Below are 15,856 nucleotides of genomic sequence, written 5' to 3'. Positions count from 1 at the left end.
CAGTTCACCTGTTCTATTTTTTAAAGGAATTGACCGGTACAGCAATTTTTAAATAAATTTCAGAAGGAGGAAAAAACTTACCGGCCGACTGCAGTTTCCATCGTTTGCCCTCGTTCTGAGGCGACGTCGCTATTAACGATGATTGAAACAGTAGAAGGGGACGTAATTCTTTTCCCCGCGTTTTTCCGTAACGCTAAAAATTTATAGAGTTTCTTTTTAGGAACGAGAATACATTAATACACTGACATGTGCTGTTATAAATACAAGCAAGCGACAACAAAAATATTACATTACAAGAAAAGAAAAGAACTTTTTAGAGAACAGACATAAAAAAGAAAAAAAAGAAAATGCAACTTATTTTACATGCACGAGAAGTAGAATGATTTACAACAATGAGTAAAACTATACAATTTACGCAAACTCCTTAAATAAGAAAGATATATAGAAAAAGTACACATGTAGTGCTCAGTGAAAAGCATTAGAGAATATTTTACTGGGGCTGTTTCGCAGGCTATTGAAGGGAAAGCTATTTTTCTATTTTAATTTTCTCCCCAAACAGGGGGAGTGAGCCGATCCTGGAGGTACTGCAATACCAGGCCAACTCGTGGCAAGAGCGGTGCAAGCACCTAACATCTCACCTAGTTGCAAAAATCAGTTTAATATCGAAGTACCCACATGGGGTACGTATCAGATATTAAGCTGATAAGAACAGATACTACACTTTGATCTTAGCCAAAAGGCCGAGAAGCGATACTCAAATCTTTCCGAGTTTCCAAAGCCTACAAATCCTATTTCTTACTCAAACACGGTGTTTTAATTTTAACCAAAGCTACACAAATTTTGCAAATTTATATACAAAAAGCACACGAAACACGAGATCTTGCTTTGCTTCAAATACCTGACAGCATGAAACGATTTCTGCATGACAAAACGGGTGTGAAAATAAAAAGCGGCTTGTGAAATACGGCAAGTCGCCAGAATATATTTTTAAACGTATAACATACGTATACGTATTTAATCTTAATCGAACGAAATAACATGATCATGTTGATTCATCCTAGGTCCGACGAACGCAGTTTTTAAAGCCTAGGAAATTTCATTAATCAGAAAATAAATTCAACGCTTTTTCACAATCAGCACGGACTTTTCACTGTCTCGTTTAGTTAACACAAACATAAACAGTTCACCTGTTCTATTTTTTAAAGGAATTGACCGGTACAGCAATTTTTAAATAAATTTCAGAAGGAGGAAAAAACTTACCGGCCGACTGCAGTTTCCATCGTTTGCCCTCGTTCTGAGGCGACGTCGCTATTAACGATGATTGAAACAGTAGAAGGGGACGTAATTCTTTTCCCCGCGTTTTTCCGTAACGCTAAAAATTTATAGAGTTTCTTTTTAGGAACGAGAATACATTAATACACTGACATGTGCTGTTATAAATACAAGCAAGCGACAACAAAAATATTACATTACAAGAAAAGAAAAGAACTTTTTAGAGAACAGACATAAAAAAGAAAAAAAAGAAAATGCAACTTATTTTACATGCACGAGAAGTAGAATGATTTACAACAATGAGTAAAACTATACAATTTACGCAAACTCCTTAAATAAGAAAGATATATAGAAAAAGTACACATGTAGTGCTCAGTGAAAAGCATTAGAGAATATTTTACTGGGGCTGTTTCGCAGGCTATTGAAGGGAAAGCTATTTTTCTATTTTAATTTTCTCCCCAAACAGGGGGAGTGAGCCGATCCTGGAGGTACTGCAATACCAGGCCAACTCGTGGCAAGAGCGGTGCAAGCACCTAACATCTCACCTAGTTGCAAAAATCAGTTTAATATCGAAGTACCCACATGGGGTACGTATCAGATATTAAGCTGATAAGAACAGATACTACACTTTGATCTTAGCCAAAAGGCCGAGAAGCGATACTCAAATCTTTCCGAGTTTCCAAAGCCTACAAATCCTATTTCTTACTCAAACACGGTGTTTTAATTTTAACCAAAGCTACACAAATTTTGCAAATTTATATACAAAAAGCACACGAAACACGAGATCTTGCTTTGCTTCAAATACCTGACAGCATGAAACGATTTCTGCATGACAAAACGGGTGTGAAAATAAAAAGCGGCTTGTGAAATACGGCAAGTCGCCAGAATATATTTTTAAACGTATAACATACGTATACGTATTTAATCTTAATCGAACGAAATAACATGATCATGTTGATTCATCCTAGGTCCGACGAACGCAGTTTTTAAAGCCTAGGAAATTTCATTAATCAGAAAATAAATTCAACGCTTTTTCACAATCAGCACGGACTTTTCACTGTCTCGTTTAGTTAACACAAACATAAACAGTTCACCTGTTCTATTTTTTAAAGGAATTGACCGGTACAGCAATTTTTAAATAAATTTCAGAAGGAGGAAAAAACTTACCGGCCGACTGCAGTTTCCATCGTTTGCCCTCGTTCTGAGGCGACGTCGCTATTAACGATGATTGAAACAGTAGAAGGGGACGTAATTCTTTTCCCCGCGTTTTTCCGTAACGCTAAAAATTTATAGAGTTTCTTTTTAGGAACGAGAATACATTAATACACTGACATGTGCTGTTATAAATACAAGCAAGCGACAACAAAAATATTACATTACAAGAAAAGAAAAGAACTTTTTAGAGAACAGACATAAAAAAGAAAAAAAAGAAAATGCAACTTATTTTACATGCACGAGAAGTAGAATGATTTACAACAATGAGTAAAACTATACAATTTACGCAAACTCCTTAAATAAGAAAGATATATAGAAAAAGTACACATGTAGTGCTCAGTGAAAAGCATTAGAGAATATTTTACTGGGGCTGTTTCGCAGGCTATTGAAGGGAAAGCTATTTTTCTATTTTAATTTTCTCCCCAAACAGGGGGAGTGAGCCGATCCTGGAGGTACTGCAATACCAGGCCAACTCGTGGCAAGAGCGGTGCAAGCACCTAACATCTCACCTAGTTGCAAAAATCAGTTTAATATCGAAGTACCCACATGGGGTACGTATCAGATATTAAGCTGATAAGAACAGATACTACACTTTGATCTTAGCCAAAAGGCCGAGAAGCGATACTCAAATCTTTCCGAGTTTCCAAAGCCTACAAATCCTATTTCTTACTCAAACACGGTGTTTTAATTTTAACCAAAGCTACACAAATTTTGCAAATTTATATACAAAAAGCACACGAAACACGAGATCTTGCTTTGCTTCAAATACCTGACAGCATGAAACGATTTCTGCATGACAAAACGGGTGTGAAAATAAAAAGCGGCTTGTGAAATACGGCAAGTCGCCAGAATATATTTTTAAACGTATAACATACGTATACGTATTTAATCTTAATCGAACGAAATAACATGATCATGTTGATTCATCCTAGGTCCGACGAACGCAGTTTTTAAAGCCTAGGAAATTTCATTAATCAGAAAATAAATTCAACGCTTTTTCACAATCAGCACGGACTTTTCACTGTCTCGTTTAGTTAACACAAACATAAACAGTTCACCTGTTCTATTTTTTAAAGGAATTGACCGGTACAGCAATTTTTAAATAAATTTCAGAAGGAGGAAAAAACTTACCGGCCGACTGCAGTTTCCATCGTTTGCCCTCGTTCTGAGGCGACGTCGCTATTAACGATGATTGAAACAGTAGAAGGGGACGTAATTCTTTTCCCCGCGTTTTTCCGTAACGCTAAAAATTTATAGAGTTTCTTTTTAGGAACGAGAATACATTAATACACTGACATGTGCTGTTATAAATACAAGCAAGCGACAACAAAAATATTACATTACAAGAAAAGAAAAGAACTTTTTAGAGAACAGACATAAAAAAGAAAAAAAAGAAAATGCAACTTATTTTACATGCACGAGAAGTAGAATGATTTACAACAATGAGTAAAACTATACAATTTACGCAAACTCCTTAAATAAGAAAGATATATAGAAAAAGTACACATGTAGTGCTCAGTGAAAAGCATTAGAGAATATTTTACTGGGGCTGTTTCGCAGGCTATTGAAGGGAAAGCTATTTTTCTATTTTAATTTTCTCCCCAAACAGGGGGAGTGAGCCGATCCTGGAGGTACTGCAATACCAGGCCAACTCGTGGCAAGAGCGGTGCAAGCACCTAACATCTCACCTAGTTGCAAAAATCAGTTTAATATCGAAGTACCCACATGGGGTACGTATCAGATATTAAGCTGATAAGAACAGATACTACACTTTGATCTTAGCCAAAAGGCCGAGAAGCGATACTCAAATCTTTCCGAGTTTCCAAAGCCTACAAATCCTATTTCTTACTCAAACACGGTGTTTTAATTTTAACCAAAGCTACACAAATTTTGCAAATTTATATACAAAAAGCACACGAAACACGAGATCTTGCTTTGCTTCAAATACCTGACAGCATGAAACGATTTCTGCATGACAAAACGGTGTGTGAAAATAAAAAGCGGCTTGTGAAATACGGCAAGTCGCCAGAATATATTTTTAAACGTATAACATACGTATACGTATTTAATCTTAATCGAACGAAATAACATGATCATGTTGATTCATCCTAGGTCCGACGAACGCAGTTTTTAAAGCCTAGGAAATTTCATTAATCAGAAAATAAATTCAACGCTTTTTCACAATCAGCACGGACTTTTCACTGTCTCGTTTAGTTAACACAAACATAAACAGTTCACCTGTTCTATTTTTTAAAGGAATTGACCGGTACAGCAATTTTTAAATAAATTTCAGAAGGAGGAAAAAACTTACCGGCCGACTGCAGTTTCCATCGTTTGCCCTCGTTCTGAGGCGACGTCGCTATTAACGATGATTGAAACAGTAGAAGGGGACGTAATTCTTTTCCCCGCGTTTTTCCGTAACGCTAAAAATTTATAGAGTTTCTTTTTAGGAACGAGAATACATTAATACACTGACATGTGCTGTTATAAATACAAGCAAGCGACAACAAAAATATTACATTACAAGAAAAGAAAAGAACTTTTTAGAGAACAGACATAAAAAAGAAAAAAAAGAAAATGCAACTTATTTTACATGCACGAGAAGTAGAATGATTTACAACAATGAGTAAAACTATACAATTTACGCAAACTCCTTAAATAAGAAAGATATATAGAAAAAGTACACATGTAGTGCTCAGTGAAAAGCATTAGAGAATATTTTACTGGGGCTGTTTCGCAGGCTATTGAAGGGAAAGCTATTTTTCTATTTTAATTTTCTCCCCAAACAGGGGGAGTGAGCCGATCCTGGAGGTACTGCAATACCAGGCCAACTCGTGGCAAGAGCGGTGCAAGCACCTAACATCTCACCTAGTTGCAAAAATCAGTTTAATATCGAAGTACCCACATGGGGTACGTATCAGATATTAAGCTGATAAGAACAGATACTACACTTTGATCTTAGCCAAAAGGCCGAGAAGCGATACTCAAATCTTTCCGAGTTTCCAAAGCCTACAAATCCTATTTCTTACTCAAACACGGTGTTTTAATTTTAACCAAAGCTACACAAATTTTGCAAATTTATATACAAAAAGCACACGAAACACGAGATCTTGCTTTGCTTCAAATACCTGACAGCATGAAACGATTTCTGCATGACAAAACGGGTGTGAAAATAAAAAGCGGCTTGTGAAATACGGCAAGTCGCCAGAATATATTTTTAAACGTATAACATACGTATACGTATTTAATCTTAATCGAACGAAATAACATGATCATGTTGATTCATCCTAGGTCCGACGAACGCAGTTTTTAAAGCCTAGGAAATTTCATTAATCAGAAAATAAATTCAACGCTTTTTCACAATCAGCACGGACTTTTCACTGTCTCGTTTAGTTAACACAAACATAAACAGTTCACCTGTTCTATTTTTTAAAGGAATTGACCGGTACAGCAATTTTTAAATAAATTTCAGAAGGAGGAAAAAACTTACCGGCCGACTGCAGTTTCCATCGTTTGCCCTCGTTCTGAGGCGACGTCGCTATTAACGATGATTGAAACAGTAGAAGGGGACGTAATTCTTTTCCCCGCGTTTTTCCGTAACGCTAAAAATTTATAGAGTTTCTTTTTAGGAACGAGAATACATTAATACACTGACATGTGCTGTTATAAATACAAGCAAGCGACAACAAAAATATTACATTACAAGAAAAGAAAAGAACTTTTTAGAGAACAGACATAAAAAGAAAAAAAAGAAAATGCAACTTATTTTACATGCACGAGAAGTAGAATGATTTACAACAATGAGTAAAACTATACAATTTACGCAAACTCCTTAAATAAGAAAGATATATAGAAAAAGTACACATGTAGTGCTCAGTGAAAAGCATTAGAGAATATTTTACTGGGGCTGTTTCGCAGGCTATTGAAGGGAAAGCTATTTTTCTATTTTAATTTTCTCCCCAAACAGGGGGAGTGAGCCGATCCTGGAGGTACTGCAATACCAGGCCAACTCGTGGCAAGAGCGGTGCAAGCACCTAACATCTCACCTAGTTGCAAAAATCAGTTTAATATCGAAGTACCCACATGGGGTACGTATCAGATATTAAGCTGATAAGAACAGATACTACACTTTGATCTTAGCCAAAAGGCCGAGAAGCGATACTCAAATCTTTCCGAGTTTCCAAAGCCTACAAATCCTATTTCTTACTCAAACACGGTGTTTTAATTTTAACCAAAGCTACACAAATTTTGCAAATTTATATACAAAAAGCACACGAAACACGAGATCTTGCTTTGCTTCAAATACCTGACAGCATGAAACGATTTCTGCATGACAAAACGGGTGTGAAAATAAAAAGCGGCTTGTGAAATACGGCAAGTCGCCAGAATATATTTTTAAACGTATAACATACGTATACGTATTTAATCTTAATCGAACGAAATAACATGATCATGTTGATTCATCCTAGGTCCGACGAACGCAGTTTTTAAAGCCTAGGAAATTTCATTAATCAGAAAATAAATTCAACGCTTTTTCACAATCAGCACGGACTTTTCACTGTCTCGTTTAGTTAACACAAACATAAACAGTTCACCTGTTCTATTTTTTAAAGGAATTGACCGGTACAGCAATTTTTAAATAAATTTCAGAAGGAGGAAAAAACTTACCGGCCGACTGCAGTTTCCATCGTTTGCCCTCGTTCTGAGGCGACGTCGCTATTAACGATGATTGAAACAGTAGAAGGGGACGTAATTCTTTTCCCCGCGTTTTTCCGTAACGCTAAAAATTTATAGAGTTTCTTTTTAGGAACGAGAATACATTAATACACTGACATGTGCTGTTATAAATACAAGCAAGCGACAACAAAAATATTACATTACAAGAAAAGAAAAGAACTTTTTAGAGAACAGACATAAAAAAGAAAAAAAGAAAATGCAACTTATTTTACATGCACGAGAAGTAGAATGATTTACAACAATGAGTAAAACTATACAATTTACGCAAACTCCTTAAATAAGAAAGATATATAGAAAAAGTACACATGTAGTGCTCAGTGAAAAGCATTAGAGAATATTTTACTGGGGCTGTTTCGCAGGCTATTGAAGGGAAAGCTATTTTTCTATTTTAATTTTCTCCCCAAACAGGGGGAGTGAGCCGATCCTGGAGGTACTGCAATACCAGGCCAACTCGTGGCAAGAGCGGTGCAAGCACCTAACATCTCACCTAGTTGCAAAAATCAGTTTAATATCGAAGTACCCACATGGGGTACGTATCAGATATTAAGCTGATAAGAACAGATACTACACTTTGATCTTAGCCAAAAGGCCGAGAAGCGATACTCAAATCTTTCCGAGTTTCCAAAGCCTACAAATCCTATTTCTTACTCAAACACGGTGTTTTAATTTTAACCAAGCTACACAAATTTTGCAAATTTATATACAAAAAGCACACGAAACACGAGATCTTGCTTTGCTTCAAATACCTGACAGCATGAAACGATTTCTGCATGACAAAACGGGTGTGAAAATAAAAAGCGGCTTGTGAAATACGGCAAGTCGCCAGAATATATTTTTAAACGTATAACATACGTATACGTATTTAATCTTAATCGAACGAAATAACATGATCATGTTGATTCATCTAGGTCCGACGAACGCAGTTTTTAAAGCCTAGGAAATTTCATTAATCAGAAAATAAATTCAACGCTTTTTCACAATCAGCACGGACTTTTCACTGTCTCGTTTAGTTAACACAAACATAAACAGTTCACCTGTTCTATTTTTTAAAGGAATTGACCGGTACAGCAATTTTTAAATAAATTTCAGAAGGAGGAAAAAACTTACCGGCCGACTGCAGTTTCCATCGTTTGCCCTCGTTCTGAGGCGACGTCGCTATTAACGATGATTGAAACAGTAGAAGGGGACGTAATTCTTTTCCCCGCGTTTTTCCGTAACGCTAAAAATTTATAGAGTTTCTTTTTAGGAACGAGAATACATTAATACACTGACATGTGCTGTTATAAATACAAGCAAGCGACAACAAAAATATTACATTACAAGAAAAGAAAAGAACTTTTTAGAGAACAGACATAAAAAAGAAAAAAAAGAAAATGCAACTTATTTTACATGCACGAGAAGTAGAATGATTTACAACAATGAGTAAAACTATACAATTTACGCAAACTCCTTAAATAAGAAAGATATATAGAAAAAGTACACATGTAGTGCTCAGTGAAAAGCATTAGAGAATATTTTACTGGGGCTGTTTCGCAGGCTATTGAAGGGAAAGCTATTTTTCTATTTTAATTTTCTCCCCAAACAGGGGGGAGTGAGCCGATCCTGGAGGTACTGCAATACCAGGCCAACTCGTGGCAAGAGCGGTGCAAGCACCTAACATCTCACCTAGTTGCAAAAAATCAGTTTAATATCGAAGTACCCACATGGGGTACGTATCAGATATTAAGCTGATAAGAACAGATACTACACTTTGATCTTAGCCAAAAGGCCGAGAAGCGATACTCAAATCTTTCCGAGTTTCCAAAGCCTACAAATCCTATTTCTTACTCAAACACGGTGTTTTAATTTTAACCAAAGCTACACAAATTTTGCAAATTTATATACAAAAAGCACACGAAACACGAGATCTTGCTTTGCTTCAAATACCTGACAGCATGAAACGATTTCTGCATGACAAAACGGGTGTGAAAATAAAAAGCGGCTTGTGAAATACGGCAAGTCGCCAGAAATATATTTTTAAACGTATAACATACGTATACGTATTTAATCTTAATCGAACGAAATAACATGATCATGTTGATTCATCCTAGGTCCGACGAACGCAGTTTTTAAAGCTAGGAAATTTCATTAATCAGAAAATAAATTCAACGCTTTTTCACAATCAGCACGGACTTTTCACTGTCTCGTTTAGTTAACACAAACATAAACAGTTCACCTGTTCTATTTTTTAAAGGAATTGACCGGTACAGCAATTTTTAAATAAATTTCAGAAGGAGGAAAAAACTTACCGGCCGACTGCAGTTTCCATCGTTTGCCCTCGTTCTGAGGCGACGTCGCTATTAACGATGATTGAAACAGTAGAAGGGGACGTAATTCTTTTCCCCCGCGTTTTTCCGTAACGCTAAAAATTTATAGAGTTTCTTTTTAGGAACGAGAATACATTAATACACTGACATGTGCTGTTATAAATACAAGCAAGCGACAACAAAAATATTACATTACAAGAAAAGAAAAGAACTTTTTAGAGAACAGACATAAAAAAGAAAAAAAAGAAAATGCAACTTATTTTACATGCACGAGAAGTAGAATGATTTACAACAATGAGTAAAACTATACAATTTACGCAAACTCCTTAAATAAGAAAGATATATAGAAAAAGTACACATGTAGTGCTCAGTGAAAAGCATTAGAGAATATTTTACTGGGGCTGTTTCGCAGGCTATTGAAGGGAAAGCTATTTTTCTATTTTAATTTTCTCCCCAAACAGGGGGAGTGAGCCGATCCTGGAGGTACTGCAATACCAGGCCAACTCGTGGCAAGAGCGGTGCAAGCACCTAACATCTCACCTAGTTGCAAAAATCAGTTTAATATCGAAGTACCCACATGGGGTACGTATCAGATATTAAGCTGATAAGAACAGATACTTTTTATATTTCAAACATTTTATTAATAATAGATATCAAATACTATATTGATTACAATCAATAGTTAAAATCATTTATCACAGATAATACGATTGTAACTCAATAATGAAAAAGTCCCTGAAATTACTTATATTCAAATACTTTTAGTTTTAAATGAAATTACCAAAAATAAATTTACATGAAATCTATTTTCAAAACCCCTAAATAATTACTGAAAACCCCCCAATTTATAAATAAACAAACAAAGTGTTTTAAATTCCTTTTACAAATCTATATATAAACTTTCCTTTAAATACTTTACCTTTATTATTAAAACCAGTTTTTGTAAACTAGTATTATTTTTAACTTTAACTATAAATAAACATCATACGATAAATTTTACCTATAATGTTTACCTTTAACCAAATCAAAATACAAAATACATATATATTTATAAGTGATTACTTTTAAACAACAAAATCAATATCGTACACACACAACCCACTAAAGTCCATAATGCATTGTCATGTGTGCCACGATAGTTACTTATACCTTTAAATATTTAACTGAACTGTTTTCAAAACAACATGTAATAATACATTTTAAAGTTAATCTTTATATAAAAAATAAGAAGGACTTACTTCAACCTCATAATTTTTAAATTTCTTTGAATCCTTAAAACTGTCTTGTATTAACTGTCTATGTTTTTTCCTATCCGGTTCTCCGCCTATTATGTAATATAAAGCTCCAGCATTATAAATAAACGATACTAGCATATCATGTTCATCTATGCGACCTACGGCCGGCTCAACTTTGCCTGAGTCCCTCTAATAAACCTAAGTTGACAATGTTCCTTTTTGACCGATGCTACTTTTCTCTTTTTGCCACTAACAACTGTGAATGTTTTATCTACAGAAAGATCCTCCGGTTCTGGAGCCCTGTCAGACCAAAACTTGGAACTTGACGAGGACTTATCGGTATCCACGGTATCTGATAAAACGGGGAAGTAACCACGGTATCTGGTGTAACGGAAGTAATATCCACGGTATCTGATGTAACGGGGGGAATTATCCATGGTATCATCTATGACTAACGGTATCTCATCACTTAATGTCACTGATTTGTGTCTCTGGTATTGAGACTTCTTCCAACGGTACGGTTTCCTTTTTGCCTAACGGACAGTTCCTACGTATATGTCCCACAGTATTACACTTAAGGCATAACGGTGCCCTACCAACAACGGTAAGTAAACAGTCTTTCCCAGCCACTTTTGTACGGTACGGTAACGACTTAATATCCTGTTCCGATATTTCCAACGTAACTTTAATGTTTCCATTACAAAACTTAACTCCCTCTGAAGTCTCCTTTTCATGAGCACAACTTACAACTTTGCCAAACTGTTCTAGATAAGATATAACTGTATTCCGCTTTATCCACAAAGGAAGCCACAGAACCTTTAACAACACTGTACTTTTGTCTGCACGACTAACGGTGACTTTAGTATCCAACGATGTAAAGTCTGAACCTATAACTTTGTCAGCAACATTAACATCACTAAAGGTTGCATACCACGTACCACCAATATCCACTTTAAATATACCTTCTATAGCTTCCGGATTAATTAAGTTCTTTAAAATACGAAGAATCCAGGTACGTGTGTTCACTGGTGATCCATCCGAAAACGTAAACTTTGCACTTAGTCTAAGAATATCATAATCCACATTTTCCATTTTAACAAAATAACTTTACACTTTAAACTTTCTACTCGCTATAATCTTTGCCAAAAGGCCGAGAAGCGATACTCAAATCTTTCCGAGTTTCCAAAGCCTACAAATCCTATTTCTTACTCAAACACGTGTTTTAATTTTAACCAAAGCTACACAAATTTTGCAAATTTATATACAAAAAGCACACGAAACACGAGATCTTGCTTTGCTTCAAATACCTGACAGCATGAAACGATTTCTGCATGACAAAACGGGTGTGAAAATAAAAAGCGGCTTGTGAAATACGGCAAGTCGCCAGAATATATTTTTAAACGTATAACATACGTATACGTATTTAATCTTAATCGAACGAAAATAACATGATCATGTTGATTCATCCTAGGTCCGACGAACGCAGTTTTTAAAGCCTAGGAAATTTCATTAATCAGAAAATAAATTCAACGCTTTTTCACAATCAGCACGGACTTTTCACTGTCTCGTTTAGTTAACACAACATAAACAGTTCACCTGTTCTATTTTTTAAAGGAATTGACCGGTACAGCAATTTTTAAATAAATTTCAGAAGGAGGAAAAAACTTACCGGCCGACTGCAGTTTCCATCGTTTGCCCTCGTTCTGAGGCGACGTCGCTATTAACGATGATTGAAACAGTAGAAGGGGACGTAATTCTTTTCCCCGCGTTTTTCCGTAACGCTAAAAATTTATAGAGTTTCTTTTTAGGAACGAGAATACATTAATACACTGACATGTGCTGTTATAAATACAAGCAAGCGACAACAAAAATATTACATTACAAGAAAAGAAAAGAACTTTTTAGAGAACAGACATAAAAAAGAAAAAAAAGAAAATGCAACTTATTTTACATGCACGAGAAGTAGAATGATTTACAACAATGAGTAAAACTATACAATTTACGCAAACTCCTTAAATAAGAAAGATATATAGAAAAAGTACACATGTAGTGCTCAGTGAAAAGCATTAGAGAATATTTTACTGGGGCTGTTTCGCAGGCTATTGAAGGGAAAGCTATTTTTCTATTTTAATTTTCTCCCCAAACAGGGGGAGTGAGCCGATCCTGGAGGTACTGCAATACCAGGCCAACTCGTGGCAAGAGCGGTGCAAGCACCTAACATCTCACCTAGTTGCAAAAATCAGTTTAATATCGAAGTACCCACATGGGGTACGTATCAGATATTAAGCTGATAAGAACAGATACTACACTTTGATCTTAGCCAAAAGGCCGAGAAGCGATACTCAAATCTTTCCGAGTTTCAAAGCCTACAAATCCTATTTCTTACTCAAACACGGTGTTTTAATTTTAACCAAAGCTACACAAATTTTGCAAATTTATATACAAAAAGCACACGAAACACGAGATCTTGCTTTGCTTCAAATACCTGACAGCATGAAACGATTTCTGCATGACAAAACGGGTGTGAAAATAAAAAGCGGCTTGTGAAATACGGCAAGTCGCCAGAATATATTTTTAAACGTATAACATACGTATACGTATTTAATCTTAATCGAACGAAATAACATGATCATGTTGATTCATCCTAGGTCCGACGAACGCAGTTTTTAAAGCCTAGGAAATTTCATTAATCAGAAAATAAATTCAACGCTTTTTCACAATCAGCACGGACTTTTCACTGTCTCGTTTAGTTAACACAAACATAAACAGTTCACCTGTTCTATTTTTTAAAGGAATTGACCGGTACAGCAATTTTTAAATAAATTTCAGAAGGAGGAAAAAACTTACCGGCCGACTGCAGTTTCCATCGTTTGCCCTCGTTCTGAGGCGACGTCGCTATTAACGATGATTGAAACAGTAGAAGGGGACGTAATTCTTTTCCCCGCGTTTTTCCGTAACGCTAAAAATTTATAGAGTTTCTTTTTAGGAACGAGAATACATTAATACACTGACATGTGCTGTTATAAATACAAGCAAGCGACAACAAAAATATTACATTACAAGAAAAGAAAAGAACTTTTTAGAGAACAGACATAAAAAAGAAAAAAAAAGAAAATGCAACTTATTTTACATGCACGAGAAGTAGAATGATTTACAACAATGAGTAAAACTATACAATTTACGCAAACTCCTTAAATAAGAAAGATATATAGAAAAAGTACACATGTAGTGCTCAGTGAAAAGCATTAGAGAATATTTTACTGGGGCTGTTTCGCAGGCTATTGAAGGGAAAGCTATTTTTCTATTTTAATTTTCTCCCCAAACAGGGGGAGTGAGCCGATCCTGGAGGTACTGCAATACCAGGCCAACTCGTGGCAAAGAGCGGTGCAAGCACCTAACATCTCACCTAGTTGCAAAAATCAGTTTAATATCGAAGTACCCACATGGGGTACGTATCAGATATTAAGCTGATAAGAACAGATACTACACTTTGATCTTAGCCAAAAGGCCGAGAAGCGATACTCAAATCTTTCCGAGTTTCCAAAGCCTACAAATCCTATTTCTTACTCAAACACGGTGTTTTAATTTTAACCAAAGCTACACAAATTTTGCAAATTTATATACAAAAAGCACACGAAACACGAGATCTTGCTTTGCTTCAAATACCTGACAGCATGAAACGATTTCTGCATGACAAAACGGGTGTGAAAATAAAAAGCGGCTTGTGAAATACGGCAAGTCGCCAGAATATATTTTTAAACGTATAACATACGTATACGTATTTAATCTTAATCGAACGAAATAACATGATCATGTTGATTCATCCTAGGTCCGACGAACGCAGTTTTTAAAGCCTAGGAAATTTCATTAATCAGAAAATAAATTCAACGCTTTTTCACAATCAGCACGGACTTTTCACTGTCTCGTTTAGTTAACACAAACATAAACAGTTCACCTGTTCTATTTTTTAAAGGAATTGACCGGTACAGCAATTTTTAAATAAATTTCAGAAGGAGGAAAAAACTTACCGGCCGACTGCAGTTTCCATCGTTTGCCCTCGTTCTGAGGCGACGTCGCTATTAACGATGATTGAAACAGTAGAAGGGGACGTAATTCTTTTCCCCGCGTTTTTCCGTAACGCTAAAAATTTATAGAGTTTCTTTTTAGGAACGAGAATACATTAATACACTGACATGTGCTGTTATAAATACAAGCAAGCGACAACAAAAATATTACATTACAAGAAAAGAAAAGAACTTTTTAGAGAACAGACATAAAAAAGAAAAAAAGAAAATGCAACTTATTTTACATGCACGAGAAGTAGAATGATTTACAACAATGAGTAAAACTATACAATTTACGCAAACTCCTTAAATAAGAAAGATATATAGAAAAAGTACACATGTAGTGCTCAGTGAAAAGCATTAGAGAATATTTTACTGGGGCTGTTTCGCAGGCTATTGAAGGGAAAGCTATTTTTCTATTTTAATTTTCTCCCCAAACAGGGGGAGTGAGCCGATCCTGGAGGTACTGCAATACCAGGCCAACTCGTGGCAAGAGCGGTGCAAGCACCTAACATCTCACCTAGTTGCAAAAATCAGTTTAATATCGAAGTACCCACATGGGGTACGTATCAGATATTAAGCTGATAAGAACAGATACTACACTTTGATCTTAGCCAAAAGGCCGAGAAGCGATACTCAAATCTTTCCGAGTTTCCAAAGCCTACAAATCCTATTTCTTACTCAAACACGGTGTTTTAATTTTAACCAAAGCTACACAAATTTTGCAAATTTATATACAAAAAGCACACGAAACACGAGATCTTGCTTTGCTTCAAATACCTGACAGCATGAAACGATTTCTGCATGACAAAACGGGTGTGAAAATAAAAAGCGGCTTGTGAAATACGGCAAGTCGCCAGAATATATTTTTAAACGTATAACATACGTATACGTATTTAATCTTAATCGAACGAAATAACATGATCATGTTGATTCATCCTAGGTCCGACGAACGCAGTTTTTAAAGCCTAGGAAATTTCATTAATCAGAAAATAAATTCAACGCTTTTTCACAATCAGCACGGACT

At 35.7% G+C, this 15,856-nt stretch overlaps 12 non-coding genes across 12 annotated transcripts; all 12 read right to left on the bottom strand.

Moving 5' to 3' along the window:
• Positions 1-559: 559 nt before the first annotated feature.
• On the bottom strand, positions 560-752 carry LOC139506871 (U2 spliceosomal RNA). Its single transcript, XR_011660426.1, has one exon. It is a non-coding gene; the product is annotated as a U2 spliceosomal RNA (small nuclear RNA).
• Positions 753-1,738: 986 nt separating this feature from the next.
• LOC139506870 (U2 spliceosomal RNA) lies at positions 1,739-1,931 on the bottom strand. The gene has a single exon (XR_011660425.1). It is a non-coding gene; the product is annotated as a U2 spliceosomal RNA (small nuclear RNA).
• Positions 1,932-2,917: 986 nt separating this feature from the next.
• On the bottom strand, positions 2,918-3,110 carry LOC139506869 (U2 spliceosomal RNA). Its single transcript, XR_011660424.1, has one exon. It is a non-coding gene; the product is annotated as a U2 spliceosomal RNA (small nuclear RNA).
• A 986-nt stretch (positions 3,111-4,096) lies between these two features.
• On the bottom strand, positions 4,097-4,289 carry LOC139506868 (U2 spliceosomal RNA). The gene has a single exon (XR_011660423.1). It is a non-coding gene; the product is annotated as a U2 spliceosomal RNA (small nuclear RNA).
• Positions 4,290-5,276: 987 nt separating this feature from the next.
• LOC139506896 (U2 spliceosomal RNA) lies at positions 5,277-5,469 on the bottom strand. Its single transcript, XR_011660449.1, has one exon. It is a non-coding gene; the product is annotated as a U2 spliceosomal RNA (small nuclear RNA).
• A 985-nt stretch (positions 5,470-6,454) lies between these two features.
• On the bottom strand, positions 6,455-6,647 carry LOC139506894 (U2 spliceosomal RNA). The gene has a single exon (XR_011660448.1). It is a non-coding gene; the product is annotated as a U2 spliceosomal RNA (small nuclear RNA).
• A 985-nt stretch (positions 6,648-7,632) lies between these two features.
• LOC139506889 (U2 spliceosomal RNA) lies at positions 7,633-7,825 on the bottom strand. The gene has a single exon (XR_011660444.1). It is a non-coding gene; the product is annotated as a U2 spliceosomal RNA (small nuclear RNA).
• A 985-nt stretch (positions 7,826-8,810) lies between these two features.
• On the bottom strand, positions 8,811-9,004 carry LOC139506888 (U2 spliceosomal RNA). Its single transcript, XR_011660443.1, has one exon. It is a non-coding gene; the product is annotated as a U2 spliceosomal RNA (small nuclear RNA).
• A 987-nt stretch (positions 9,005-9,991) lies between these two features.
• LOC139506892 (U2 spliceosomal RNA) lies at positions 9,992-10,182 on the bottom strand. The gene has a single exon (XR_011660446.1). It is a non-coding gene; the product is annotated as a U2 spliceosomal RNA (small nuclear RNA).
• A 2,730-nt stretch (positions 10,183-12,912) lies between these two features.
• Positions 12,913-13,105, bottom strand: LOC139506878 (U2 spliceosomal RNA). Its single transcript, XR_011660433.1, has one exon. It is a non-coding gene; the product is annotated as a U2 spliceosomal RNA (small nuclear RNA).
• Positions 13,106-14,091: 986 nt separating this feature from the next.
• On the bottom strand, positions 14,092-14,285 carry LOC139506890 (U2 spliceosomal RNA). The gene has a single exon (XR_011660445.1). It is a non-coding gene; the product is annotated as a U2 spliceosomal RNA (small nuclear RNA).
• A 985-nt stretch (positions 14,286-15,270) lies between these two features.
• Positions 15,271-15,463, bottom strand: LOC139506867 (U2 spliceosomal RNA). Its single transcript, XR_011660422.1, has one exon. It is a non-coding gene; the product is annotated as a U2 spliceosomal RNA (small nuclear RNA).
• Between the last annotated feature and the right edge of the window lie 393 nt (positions 15,464-15,856).

The sequence above is a fragment of the Mytilus edulis genome, unplaced genomic scaffold (genome assembly GCF_963676685.1).
Source record: "Mytilus edulis unplaced genomic scaffold, xbMytEdul2.2 SCAFFOLD_491, whole genome shotgun sequence".
In the NCBI taxonomy this organism is placed as follows: Eukaryota; Metazoa; Mollusca; class Bivalvia; order Mytilida; family Mytilidae; genus Mytilus; species Mytilus edulis.
This window is presented reverse-complemented; position numbering and strand designations above follow the sequence as displayed.